Source organism: Phasianus colchicus, chromosome 2 (genome assembly GCF_987193195.1).
Source record: "Phasianus colchicus chromosome 2, bPhaCol1.hap1.1, whole genome shotgun sequence".
Taxonomy (NCBI): Eukaryota; Metazoa; Chordata; class Aves; order Galliformes; family Phasianidae; genus Phasianus; species Phasianus colchicus.
The window spans coordinates 19713237-19726481 of record NC_143437.1 but is presented as its reverse complement, the minus strand read 5'-3'; the positions used below and the strand labels follow the sequence as shown (position 1 = coordinate 19726481).

The 13245-nt window shown below is 40.1% G+C and overlaps 1 long non-coding RNA gene across 2 annotated transcripts; it reads right to left on the bottom strand.

Annotated features, from left to right (window-relative positions):
• Nucleotides 1-13232, bottom strand: LOC149918880 (uncharacterized). Of its 2 annotated transcripts, none has more exons than XR_016464630.1 (5): nt 12530-13232; nt 11417-11598; nt 10427-10604; nt 7921-8043; nt 1-1044 (listed from the first exon to the last, which is right to left on the bottom strand). It is a non-coding gene; the product is annotated as an uncharacterized LOC149918880 (long non-coding RNA). The 2 variants fall into 2 exon arrangements; XR_016464629.1 differs by lacking the exon at nt 1-1044 and adding an exon at nt 3930-4111.
• Between the last annotated feature and the right edge of the window lie 13 nt (nt 13233-13245).

Below are 13245 nucleotides of genomic sequence, written 5' to 3'. Positions count from 1 at the left end.
TAAGGTAGTGCATGGTATTTAATCATCAGAAAAGAAAGAAGAAAGTGGAGAACTAAGACCTCATGTTGACCTAAGCCTCAGACTTCGATAAACTTGTCAGGAATACCACACTGTGATGACTTTATCTTGATGAAAGCTGTGTCTGGGGAGGAGGCGCTCCCACCGCTCACAGGGCCGTGTGCCGAGGAGCCCTCTGGTTGTGAAATGAAGCTTATGGGCACACTGGGATTTCTGCATTACAATAATAATGACTGTAACAGTGCTCGATTTGTGAGAAGTATTTGCTGTCAATAGCTGCAAAAAGAGGGCAGAAGAGCTATAAAGCAGGTCCACCTCCCGCCCTCTACTGGGAGAAGTGGTGTCCCAGTCCCATCAATTGGATGGGCTCCTGTCTGATCATGTCCTGATGTCACAGCCCACCCTCCCAGTGGGTGAAGCCACCTACCCCAGTGAAGAAGTTTACCAGCAGCCTTGTTACTAATGCTTTTAGCACTCTGTACTTGGCTTTCAACTAAGGTCATTTGAAAACGGTCTTCAACACCCATCTCATTTGCTTTTTTATGCTTGCCAATTTAGTGTTGTATTCACAGTGATTAATTAGTTTGTGGGGAAGGTTTATTAGGTAATCTTCCTGTCAATCAAAAATGACTGAGGTTTCAGAGCAGAGAACAGAACACACAGAGATCTGATAATGATAGAGAACTGATGTTGTTGCCATTCTGTACAAAAAGTTGGAGCTTAGCCTCGACATGCAACCAGGTATAAAATACTTTAACGTGTGTTTACTTCTACTCATATTCAACCACAGAAGCAGTCTGATTCTCTCAGACTTCATTTATATTTCTAACAAGAACACAGAAATCCCCTTATCTGCTGTGCCTACAGCCTGCATTTGAAGACTGACAAACCTGCAGGGTTGTTTTAACAGACCAGGCTTCGGGCTGTGGTTGCTTCAACAAAGAAAATCCCATAGATCATCAGCCTGCCTTCTTTATGCATGTTTTTACCAATCATTTATACGGCTTCCAGCACTCCATGGGTTTACTGGAAAAAAAAAAAAAAAAAAAAGCTTAAAATTGCAAGGTGGTTCTTTTCCTTTTAGATAGGAAATGTAACTAACCTACATGAACTCAGTGTTTTCCAGAAGATCTTGAACCTTACTGTGAAAAATATAGTGAAGTTAAATGGCTTTCTTGACCAGAAATGGTATTATATTGAAGAGGCTACAGAGAGGACTCGAAGATATTAGCTGATTAAATTATACACTACGTAAATGTATGTCGCATTATGATTTTTGCAGTATTAGGTTAAAATGTGAAAGGATATAGATTAATACTAAGAATCTGACTAGCTTACCACTTTTCAGAGTCATTACTGTTCTAAATTACAGTGGTGTCTGTCTGTGAATGTAAAAAGGTATATAACACCCTGAGAATTAGTAGAAAGTTAACCGGACTCTTTCCTCCATCACCTCGTTGAGAGAGCTGTGGGTTATTTCTATCACTCAGAGGTGATGAACAGGCAGCAGCAAATCAGATTGTAAATTCAGATGAAATTATACAGATGTAACTTTTTTTTCTTTTTTTTCTTTTTTCTTCCCTAGCTAAATTTAGGAGTTCATTTTGTGGGCTTCGGGATTATAGATCTGAGGCTGAAACGGGAAAAGATAAAGGGCACACAAGGCTGCAAATTGGGTACCTATGACATAAGGACAGATAATTTAAAACTATAATCTGCTGAATGTACAATCAGAGTATTCAAAAGCAGCTTTTTCAAATAAATTAAAAAAAAAAAAAAACACAGAAAAAGAAGGAATAGGTAAGAGCATTTTGTTAAAATATTTACAGCACGTGTTCTACAGCTTTGACACATGCACCCTCCCTGCATCCGCTCCTGCACAGCCCAGTGCAGACTGATGGCAGCTGATGAACATGCACACGGGCAGACAGGTTTCAGCTGAGCGTTCCCTCGCAGACTGAGCTCTGCCATGCAGATGAAATAATTCAGGAGTGCACTATTTCAGTGTTACAAACACAGTGGTTATATGAAAATATGTTGAAAGTCAGTCTAGAAGCCAGAACAACGTAATTTCCATGTGCATTTGTTAATCTGCTTTTTTTTTTTTTTGCTTTTATAATTTGTTTTAGTTTGTATTTTATTGAATCCAATTTTGAAAAAAATCTTTCATAGCTTGACAAAAAGTAGTAAGGCTCCACTCAGAGGTTCCTTTTCATGCTCGAGACATGAAATTGGAGTAACCACCAATTTGCACGCATAATTCGAGCATACCGAATGGAAAACAAAGGAAGAGACAAAAATTAAATCTGGTTTCTTGCTGATCTTATTGCAGAAGACCACAAGGAAAAAAAAAAGCTGCAAATTAGCTGTTTTCTTAAGATTTCCTCGGAAAGCTGTATCAACAGCATTTTGTCCATGGGTATGCAGGCGATGCGGGTACGCCTCGCATGCCTGTGGTAGATGGATGATACTGATGGCAATCTAACTGGAACATCCTGCCTGAATATGAACAACAGATTTGTCAGTGTGTGACAGGCTGACAGCCCAGCTCCCAGCTGCTTGTCCACTGTTGTTAAATCAGTACCTTGTCTAAGTGTTCAGCAAAGAGGCAATCTGCTTCCTCCATTCGTACAGGCAGGTTGCCAGTTAAAAAACAAGTATTGGCTTTAGGCTGCGGTGCCATAATGCATTGAAAAGATGCAATCTAAACCTTTGTGTGCTCCTTAGGCAACAAACAGCAGGACTTGGGAGCACAGACTTAGGCTGGAGACTCTCCTTTTCAAAACAACACAGATAACTCAGAACAGGAATCAGGAAAGAAACGGAGGAGGATTTATAAACTGGGGATGACTTAATAGAACTATTTCAAAAGGAAAATATTGGTTTATTTTGGTGTCTGAGAAACAAGTCCGTGCTGCTGTACTGAAACTTGTGTCAGAATTTCCCTTACAGCCCTGTCTTTAAGCAGTTTGTAATTCATCAGCAGCAACAACTTGCTGTAGGCTGAAATTTTACATGCAAAGACACTACTCAGGAGCACTTTAGGGAAAACAAAAGGGTAAAACAGGAAAGGAAAAAAAAACAAAAACCACAGTAATTTGTACAGAAACACTACATTAGGGGACACAAAGAGCTTACTGGTTTTAGGAGCTTTTTCCACTTGTCTCCACCTGATTAATTTGTTTGCTATTATATGACCACATCAAAGAGGTTTTAGACCTGAGAACCATCACAAAATGAGCTAAGGAAACAACAAATCCAAGCATGAACACCAACCTTTCAACTCCTGGGTGTGGTGTTGCACAGGGGGCAGCCTGCAAGGCGATGCTCAGCTACATGAGGTCTGCAACAGATTTACAGTGCCCCTGGCAGTGTCTCCTTTGCAGCAGCCGTGGTCTGTCAGGCCAGTCATGAGATCTATTCAGGAGTCCTTAAATACAGATGTATAGATCTCAATAGGCCTCTGTAGGATCCAGGGGAGCCATTACATTCTGTTGGATCAATCCTCATCATGGTTTCTCTTGTCCTCCATGCAGGTGGGTGGGGTGTCACCTGGGGTTCCACTCTTGATCCAAAGTCATCGTGCAACCATACAGGTCCTCATGTTTTGCTCCAGCCTCCAGCCCTCCCTCAGGAAAAGACTTAGGTGGCAGGTGCAGCCAGCTATGCTTTCCCTCCACCGCTACCACTCCAGTGCTGCCTACTGTGGGCCAATCAACAGTGCCCAAATGGGTCACAAATACACAGCCACAGCTGAATTCTCTTCTTAGTGTGAAAACTGTACCTAATGAATGCTGCAGAGAACTTTAGGTCACGTGCTTACAGCTGATATAACAGGCAGACTTTGTGAATAAAAGGAGGGAAAAAAAAAAAAAAAAAGCTAAAAAGCTAAAAAACCTATTACTGGGTTATTCTGTGATTCTGTTGCAATTACCAAGCATCCCATCAGTCTGTGTTACATCAGCCTGTGTTACGGTGTTTCTCCTTTCAACAGATGCATGAGATCCAGCAGAGGTATGCAGCCAAGGCTGAGAGGAGAAACATGGTCAGTGTGTTTTCTGCAGCTGGAGTCACTGCCACTGTTTGCCACAATCTATTGGGGAAAGGAGGCAAAATGTTTATGAGAGCAGTGTCCACTCTGCAGCTCACATCACTGTTGTTAGGATGCACTGTAAATTCAAACATAATTCTGTCACCATTAGCTTCATTATAAAAAATAATATATTTAGAAATATATCACATTCTATACCAGGAACTATCTTCTGCTCTAGTATTTCATTATGGCTGTACTTTTTAAGGAAGCCAACTATTTTAAACATTCACATACTTAGTTGCAACCCATGATATCACATGGTATTACAGAAAAAAATCATTAAAGCAAAACAAAAAAGCTCAATCCCTTCATACAGTTCATGTTAGGAAATGTATGAAATAACAGATGTGTTTGTCTTGCAAGTCTTTCTGATGATTATCTTTAATTAAATCTGTGACTGAATCTTCCTTTTGCTCTTTGGTCCATCTTGGTAACCTGGCTAGGGACAATGAGTGTCTGAGTTGTACTTTAATTTACAGCTCCTTCCATGTTTGCTTTTCAAGGATAGAGTTAAGGATCCTTGAGCAGCCCCACTTGCACAAGGTTTTAAGGTAGCTGTGTAAAAATGGTAATTAACATGGAGGTATTATGCTATTTCTTTACCATGACACTGATACTAATGACACAGACACTGAGATGCTATTTTTCTGGCCAAAAAATAAAAATGACAAACTATTCTAAGTTAACCTGAAGCTCATATGATGGTTACTCAAGGCAGTAGAAAATCTCTCTCAAAATGAATGGGCTTTAATGGGTGTCACAGTTAAATATACAAAAAACTGCATTAGTCTCTCTCTCTCTCTCTATATATATATATATACACACACACACATATGAATACATACTGGAGTACTAATGTCAGTGGCTAAAAACGTGGGGAAAGGGAGAGGAAGAGAACAGTCAGATCTGTACCTGCAGCAGCCCTGTGGCTCTGGCCCCGCAGTGGTCTCTTTACCATGCACACAACCAGGAATACTAATGCACACCCAGGGACGGCGTCCTCCCCTGCCCTCCCTTAGAAATTCAGAGGGAAGAGGGTTTTGTATGTGATAACTATTTTTGCCCTCACATTCCACATTTCAAGATGATTTTCAGTCAGTGAGATATTATGAATCCTATTTAACTATGCTTAAGATCTCTCATTTAGAGTTAAGTGGAAGAAGAAAAGACAAAATTGTCTTTGCAGATGTTAAAAAGAAATTCATTGCAAGCAATCACCATTTAATATCCAGTGCTGACTTTTTGAACAAGTGCTTTCTCTAAATAATAAATCAAATGGGTTGGCACTAACAATAATACCTCAGAATATGAATGAGGAAAACAAGAATATTAAAACAATAGAAACATTAACATACAACAATCTGCTGCTTACGGGAAGGAATGGCAGAGGACAGAGTGAAAAATAGTGATTGCTTTTATTCTGTTTTGCTGTGATCTGTCATCTATAGGAAGAGGAGCTCCAGCCCCCAGGGCGCACAGCAACGGGGATGGAAATCCTCACACCAATCTACAAAGCCCAGGAGAGTGGTCCGGTGTTTGCCACCAATTTGTGCCAATCAGTACAGAGTGCACAGGGCTTGGGATATGAGTGTACTGTAACAAGATTGTTTTTTCTCTGGGCTGTCCTATATCTTAGGGTTTCACCAAAAGTAATGCCTCCTGTTTTATGATGCCAGCCCACTACATCAGAGGTGGATGTTGGTGGTATGGCAGTAGGCTGAACCTTTCACCAACATCCTATTACATTTTGTAGCCATGTGACAGATGGCAGCAGAGGGGCACTCTGACTGAATGGTGTCTGACGTAGAAATCTGTATGAAGCAAAGGCATGTCATTGAATTCCTCCATGTGGAAAAAATGGCTCCCATTGACATTCAATGATACTTGCTGAACGTCTGTGGAAAACCAACAGCGGACATCGGCACAGTGAGGAGGTGGGTGGTGTGTCTCAGCAGTAGTGACAGGGGGTTAACTCTGCTGGTTCAGAGGTTTACGAGCATGGCATGCAGGCTCTTGTTCATTGCTGGCACAGATGAGCAGCTAATGGTGCTGACTATATTGACATACAGTGCTGTGTAGCTAAGAATTTGCGCTATCAAATAATGTTACTGTGCTCTTTGTATCTATTGCAGTTTCCATGGAAATGAAAGAGGATGCATTACATCCAGGGCAACCTATGTAGACATTATGTCCTGGACTAGCCACATAGTCTGTGGAAACGGCTTTGCCTTAATTCTGCCACATTCACTAACCCCATAAATAACATACCCATGGACACGGTGAATGGATTTGCAGACTTAAGACACAAGTTAGAAACAAAATGAGCAGCAACTTCTAGATCAGTAATTGAATTGGTTGAGCCTTCTGCTAGGATCAATGTGTCCAATTACTTCAGACTACCATGCTCCTGTATCCGTTCACTTCCACAAAGGCACCTGCCACTTCTAAGCATCTGGATGCCAGTAAACATAAAGAAAAGTATTGAGAGGAGAATGGTAACCAAGACTGACCTAAAACCATTGTCTGCTCTTGTGTTTGGGCCAAATTAATGTTAATTAATTAACGTTATATCAACTTAATTAATGTTAATTAATTAAAGGCAACTTAAAACTGTCACAGAAAACAGGACTCAAAGGGATATGCGGACAACTAAAGCTGAGGAACAATCTCTGGAAGAACTGAGTCACAGAGACTGAGCTTCCTGACAGCCCTTACTCTTTTCTGGGGCTGGAATTGGCGGGGAAGCTGCCTGTTGCCTTCTTGGTTATTCACATGAAGACAGCATAGTTTCAGTTCCTGTTGCTGAGGTCTGCTTAAGTGACCTTATGCCAGTTCCCAGGGTAAAAGTATTCTCTGTTAACCAACAAGTGATTTTAAGGACCCTTGAGATAACTGCACTTCATCCTAATTATATCTAAGTACATCCACATCCCTGCTATGATTTCAGTCTTATTAGGCCTTGCTGCAGCTTCCCTCCTTGCTCTCCTGGGCTACTCCTACCCAGTATCCCTGATGATGGGTATATCTAGAACAGTAAATGAGGGCTTTTAAGTCAGCTGCAACATAGCACATGTGCAGTGTCAGAGACCAAGGGGAGATACTCTGGTAGCTGACATCTGATAAGGCTGACATTCCAGGACCTACAGTCAAACAGGAGTGCATTTTGGAAGCAATCCTACCAAATAGCTGCATGTTATGGAAAGTTCCTGCCAGTAAAACAATTAGGATGATCATAATTTTTAAAAGATTTCTTCATAAGTTCTCTCATGGCAAAGCTACTATCTTTTTAAAGGTTATCAACAAGTATCCAGATTTCAACAGCCACTTTGGGTATTTGTTTAAAATCAGGCTAGAGTAGCACACTGCTAACTCAACACTGCTTTCCATGAAACAGCAGGAAATCTTCAGTCTGAAGGGGAGAGGAAAAGTAAAGCAATGATTCACTGAAGCTGAAATAATCTCTGTTACATACTAGTCTTCTTCCAAGTATCCATGTATCAACATACTGAGAAACCAAAATTAAAAACCCTTCCAAATGTTATTCAAATTAAAATGCTACTTTCTTGGCATGCAAACACACATTTCATCAGAAAACACTGCAAGTCCATTACTGGAAAATCTCCCAAATCATTTCAAGGCAACACCTGGGACAACAGTTTTACTGCTGAGTCACACTGAGAAGTCTGCTGAGGAGGGACACTATATCACAATCCTCAAAAGGGATTTGAGAGGTAAGTTAACAAAAATCAGAATGTTGTTAATGCTCCAAGTTAAAACAGAGCATACAAAACCGTGGCAGATACACTTACTGTATGTGAATGTCTTCGTCCAGTGATTTCTCTAACAGATATGTCTCCCAGGATATGTATGATTCTTGTGGCCATTCTGCAGATTTTCTGCTACTTTACCCTTCAGCACATGAAAAATATTTTCTGGAAAAAAAGTTAATCAACGTTAAGCTGATAACAAAGCTCAGTTAAGAGGAGAGAACTATGGAAGAGACAATACCATGGAAAGTGCATTTCAGACTCATTCCCAATACACCTTCTATAGAAACACAAAAGAACATAATTTAGGTCAGGTCGATTGATTTCTTCTCAAACCCTGAACCAGGACTCCTCCACCCCAAGCCCTGCCTGCAGTCACCATGCAGTGCACTGGTTACCATCCCCAGGTAGGATCAGGATACTGACAGCCTGTTCTCAGAAGGCCCAGGCAGGAGAGATCCTGTTACTATCTCCCAGTTTGCCTTTTCCGTCTATTCCCTCTCTCTGCCACCAGTAAGTCCAACTTGCTATGAAGTTGCATTGTGAAATCTTCCATTGATCTTGCCAATAGCTACATATATTCAGGACTTGCCAAAGGAAAAAAAAAAAGGTAAAATTATTAAAAGTACAGTGTAGGACTGAGGAAGAGAATGATGCCAGTCTTTTACGTTACATTTTCCTGCAATAACATCAAGCTTATTGTAGCCATAACCTGAACTGTAATAACTGACCCAAAGCTGCAAATCTTTAACAGACTACATGGTGGACAAATGCAGGCAGATACAGTTCAATCACCTGAGAGCAGATCCAATCAAGGCTGGCTGCTGGAAGCCTGGAACCTACTCATGATTTTGATGCAATTGAATAAAAGCTGCTGAAGAAAGTCAGGGAAGACTTCACTGCATTTGAATGTTTAGTAAGAGCCTAATTTTATTCCTTGGTGAGAGAATTTTGATTAGTCATCTTAACTCTCCATTCCAGAACACAGTGTCCAACACAAAGTTTCCCCACGCACAGTATAGCACCAACTTGCATGTATGCAATGGATGTACTAAATGTATTTTCCCATGGAAGCTTTCACAGAAGCTTGACAGTTCATGTAGGTGACCATCTCTGCCACTATGCTTGCCCAGTGCCTTGGAAGCAGACCTGGTTGTGTCATGAATCCTCCATGCACAACTTCCCCTTGAGACGGGGGTGTCATGTCCCCTCCTGGGGAGGGTGATGAGGGGGCTGAGCATGGGTGCTTACCTTTCTACCACCCCTGCTCTTCTTAATGCAATGGCCAACCGTCCCCTTAAGGTCTTGGGAAGATAATTTGGATGCGAAGGATTGTGAAGGAGATGGCTTTATGCACAAAGCAGGCTTTTTTTTTTTTTTCTTTTTTTTTTCCCTTCATCTCTGTACAGGAATTATCTGCCTTCTGCTGACACACACCTGTGTTGTCACATAGGTCTCTTCCAGTGCCTTCCACCAAAGGAAATGGAGCTTCCAGTATTTCACAGAATGCTTCTGGCATGAAAGCTGCTGCCAGAATTGCAGTTACCTGGGATGGTATCATCATTTGCTTCTCAACTAATGCAATATTTGCCTTAAAACATTCTTGAAAGGTGTCAAGAAGTTTTAACAGTTGCAATTCATAATATATAAGCAATACTATCTGCTGTTATTGTTGAACTACATTTCCAACTAGCAGAGCTTCTTCTATTTGCTGTGAATGTATATCTTTTAAAGACCATATCTGTGCGATATTTTTTTCAGCAATATTGATGGGTTGATGTCTATTTACAAATGAGTGCTTCAGAAAAGACTTAGCTGAATAGTCCTAAATGATTATATTTAAAATATAGAAACTACTGAATTATATTTGCTTCATATTCTTTTATGGAAAGCCTGCTTATTTAAATACCCTGCACACACTGAATTTCCTGGTTATGAAAAAAAGTGAAGAAAAATACTATTTGCTTTTAGGTAATCGGATTCTGTGGGATCTAATCCTATATCCTATTTATGGCTGTGCTAGCTATTCAAAATTAAAATGAACCTTTCATCCGTGTGTATCATAAATGGGCATTTATCAGGATTATATGATTTTGCAATCCATCTGAATATGTAACCAGAATTTGTTTTCTTTCCGTTTCACTATGTAATTACCATGCAACAATAACAAAAGTGACATGTTTGAAGAACAGATAAAATGCTGTAAATTGGCCAGTAATGGTGATATTTCCTCATCTTCTGAAAAACCCATTTATTCTCTCTCTCAACAAATCAAGGCATTGTCAGCCCATACTCATCTTGTGGCCAGAGGGGCCCTACCAATTTCTAGATGTAAGCGAATACTGGAATGCAGATGAGGGCTACTAACTAAGGCTTTCAACCCAGGCAGCTGGTCTTAGCTTGCTTCAATTTCTAAATCATCCATAATGGGGCCAAGACCTCCGAAGCACTAAAAAGAGCAAGCTGACATGCTGGACAAACTGTTAATTTTTTCCTGAAGAAGCTGCTATATTGCACATCTGTCACTGCTGTGCAGACAATTACTCACCGAGTGGAAAAAAATCTGCTGCTTGTTTCTAGTGTAGTTGTTAACGGGCGTGATGGAAGAACACAAGAGCGTGAGAGAGGCTGCAGGAAGGCAACTCCATGCTCCTCCTAGGCTTGTGAAGTTCTATTTAGTAATCAAAACATCGATGCTCTCCATAGTGTTCAGAGTGCATCAGCTGCTACAATTAAAACCGTGCATTAGCTAACATTCTATAGCTGATTAGTGATGTAAGTTGCATATATTACTGTCCTTAGAATCCTTTTTGAAGTGCAGCATTGCTTCATAGAAGACATGGGTAAGGTTTTCAAACAGCATAATTGCAAACAAGAAAAAAACCCTCCAACAAATCAAAAACTCCAACAACAACAACAAAAAAAATACAAAAGCAAAACTCATAGGAGTAAGTCTGATTGAAGCATTACATTTCATGACATTTCTTAAAAACCTATTAATATTAAAAAAATGCTTAGTTGTAATTACAAATTTAACCTGAGAGCTGCTGCAGTTACCATTTGTAATTGTTCCGACCTGAGTGGGTAGCAGGACGTGGAACATGTCAGGGCATGTAAAAAAGCACCCAGGTAGAGCCTCCTAACAGCTATCAAAGATGGCAAAGGAATCTGTAAAAATCCCAACCTTTGACCATGATCGGCATACCGGTCATTACACCGTTAATCTGTATGAAATACTAAGTCTCTAAAGAACAGGCTTCAATATTTTATTAAAATCAGCTTACGGAGTGAGGGTAACAACAGCAAATCCAGAAATGATCTTTCTTGAGGGCAGAAAGATCTGAGCACAGCCTTCTGCTGGCCTGCACGCCTTCCTTCCTCCCTCCTTACAGCTTATAGCACACTTGTGCCCAGTGAGGAGTGCTCCATGTTCCAGGCCTGCTCTGCCAACCCCAAACTTTCAGAAGTCTTCAGTCAGATCCCTTCTTCCACAAATTAATGATTTCAACTTAAAATCATTAAGTAAAAAAAATATTACCTCCATGGTTCTTCTTCCTTCCCTGTGGCAATGAACATAATACAGAAGTAATTTGTGTTTTCCAGGCAGAAGGCTGCAAGATATGCACAAGTGGAAGTGGTGACTTTCATCGAACAAGCATTAATTACTATGGAAGACTCTCAGAAGAACATCTCGGCCGTGATCAGAAAGCTTCATATAAACTGTAAACCAACAAAAAACCTAAATCAATTTTTAAGAAGAGGAGCTGATCTCAGCTTGTGGATCATTATTTCAGCAGCCATCAGCCCTGGAGGAAAGACCCGAGGTGGGGGCATGTGGTCTACTGGCAGTGTGTCCACAAGGAACGCCTCACCTGCAGGAAAAGTGAAGTAACATTAAAGGACACTTCTGTAACAGAGCAAGTGGCATCTGCAAATTGGAGGATGATTTATGCTGTCTGACAACTCAAAGATAGAAGACAACTCTAATGTGTAGATAAAACCAAAAGTGGTAATAGTAGATCACACCCTTGGCAGCTAATGGCATCGTCTTGCTGTAGAGAAATCTGGGCCTACTTAAAATGTCAGGGGTACAAAGTGACGCGCCTGTGCTGAGTGGTATGCCAGCAGCTAGTCTGCGTGATTTACTTGTCAGTTGATTATATATTACATAATCCTGCTAAATAAAATAGTATTTATTACTGGTTGACTCGGAAAAAAAAAAAAAAGATAATAACACTTTCAGGGTAAATTTTGATATATAAAATTTTTTTGTGATATTAAATTGACATCTGAATAGGCAATAAATATTATTAAATTGGGTTAAAAATCAAAAGACTAATAGCATACTTCATTTGCCAAAGTTAACAGTGATGAGAAATGGTTACTCCACATTCACTTACACAGCCAGACTGCCAGCATTCCTCCTTTTTGATTTACCATGCATACGACAAAAATGCATTTTGCTTCAGTATAGTGACAGTATCACTTTGCTGTTAGCATCTTTATCACAATGGTTCCAAGAGATCCCAGCCCACATGGGCTGCATTTGTAAGACCTGCACTGACTGAAGAGCAGCTGACTTGGAGCAGACAGGAAATTTTGGCCAGAGTCTCACATGATTTTCTTCCTCCAACTACATTCAAACCCTCACCTTTTTCCTTCCCTCCATCAGTATTTATTATAAGAAATAGCTGCTGATCCTGGCTCCCAGTGAACAAAAGGACAGCTCTTATTCCTTGTGTGCTCAGAATCTGCCTTCTTTTCCAGGGAAACCTCTTCCAAATATTTCTCTGTAAAAGCATTATTTGGAAACAATTGGGATCACAAAGGTGTATATGAAGTGTCACAGAATTTTTCTACGGCTTGAAAAATAATTATCAGCTTATTTGCATTGTTAAACATTAATTAGCTGTGAATGGTAATTTTTTTTTTTTTTTTTTTAACACTGCAATACTTCAAATTCTCATTACAAAATAATTTCAGCTCTATTAATTAGATCCAACAGTAACTCATAGTAATGGATGACACCTTAAGTGAGCTATTAAATGCACTTTACCACTGATTAGGAAGAAGACAACAAAAAAACCTGGCTACGTTTACATTAAGGCAGAATATTAAACAATACACTGCAGATTTATTGACTTGTGTAGAAATACCTCACTTTTTTTATGCACTGTGGGTTACCAGAACCAACGTTTTGTGATAGTTTGGTGAAGTACATGGCTGATAGTTTAACAAAATGTCCATTATTTAAATTTTCCTTTCCTAACTTTATGTATTATTCTCTACAGGGATCTACATCTGTAAAATGTATGGGTGTTTACTTGTTAGATAAGCTGGCAAATGACTTCACCTGCTCTACCACAC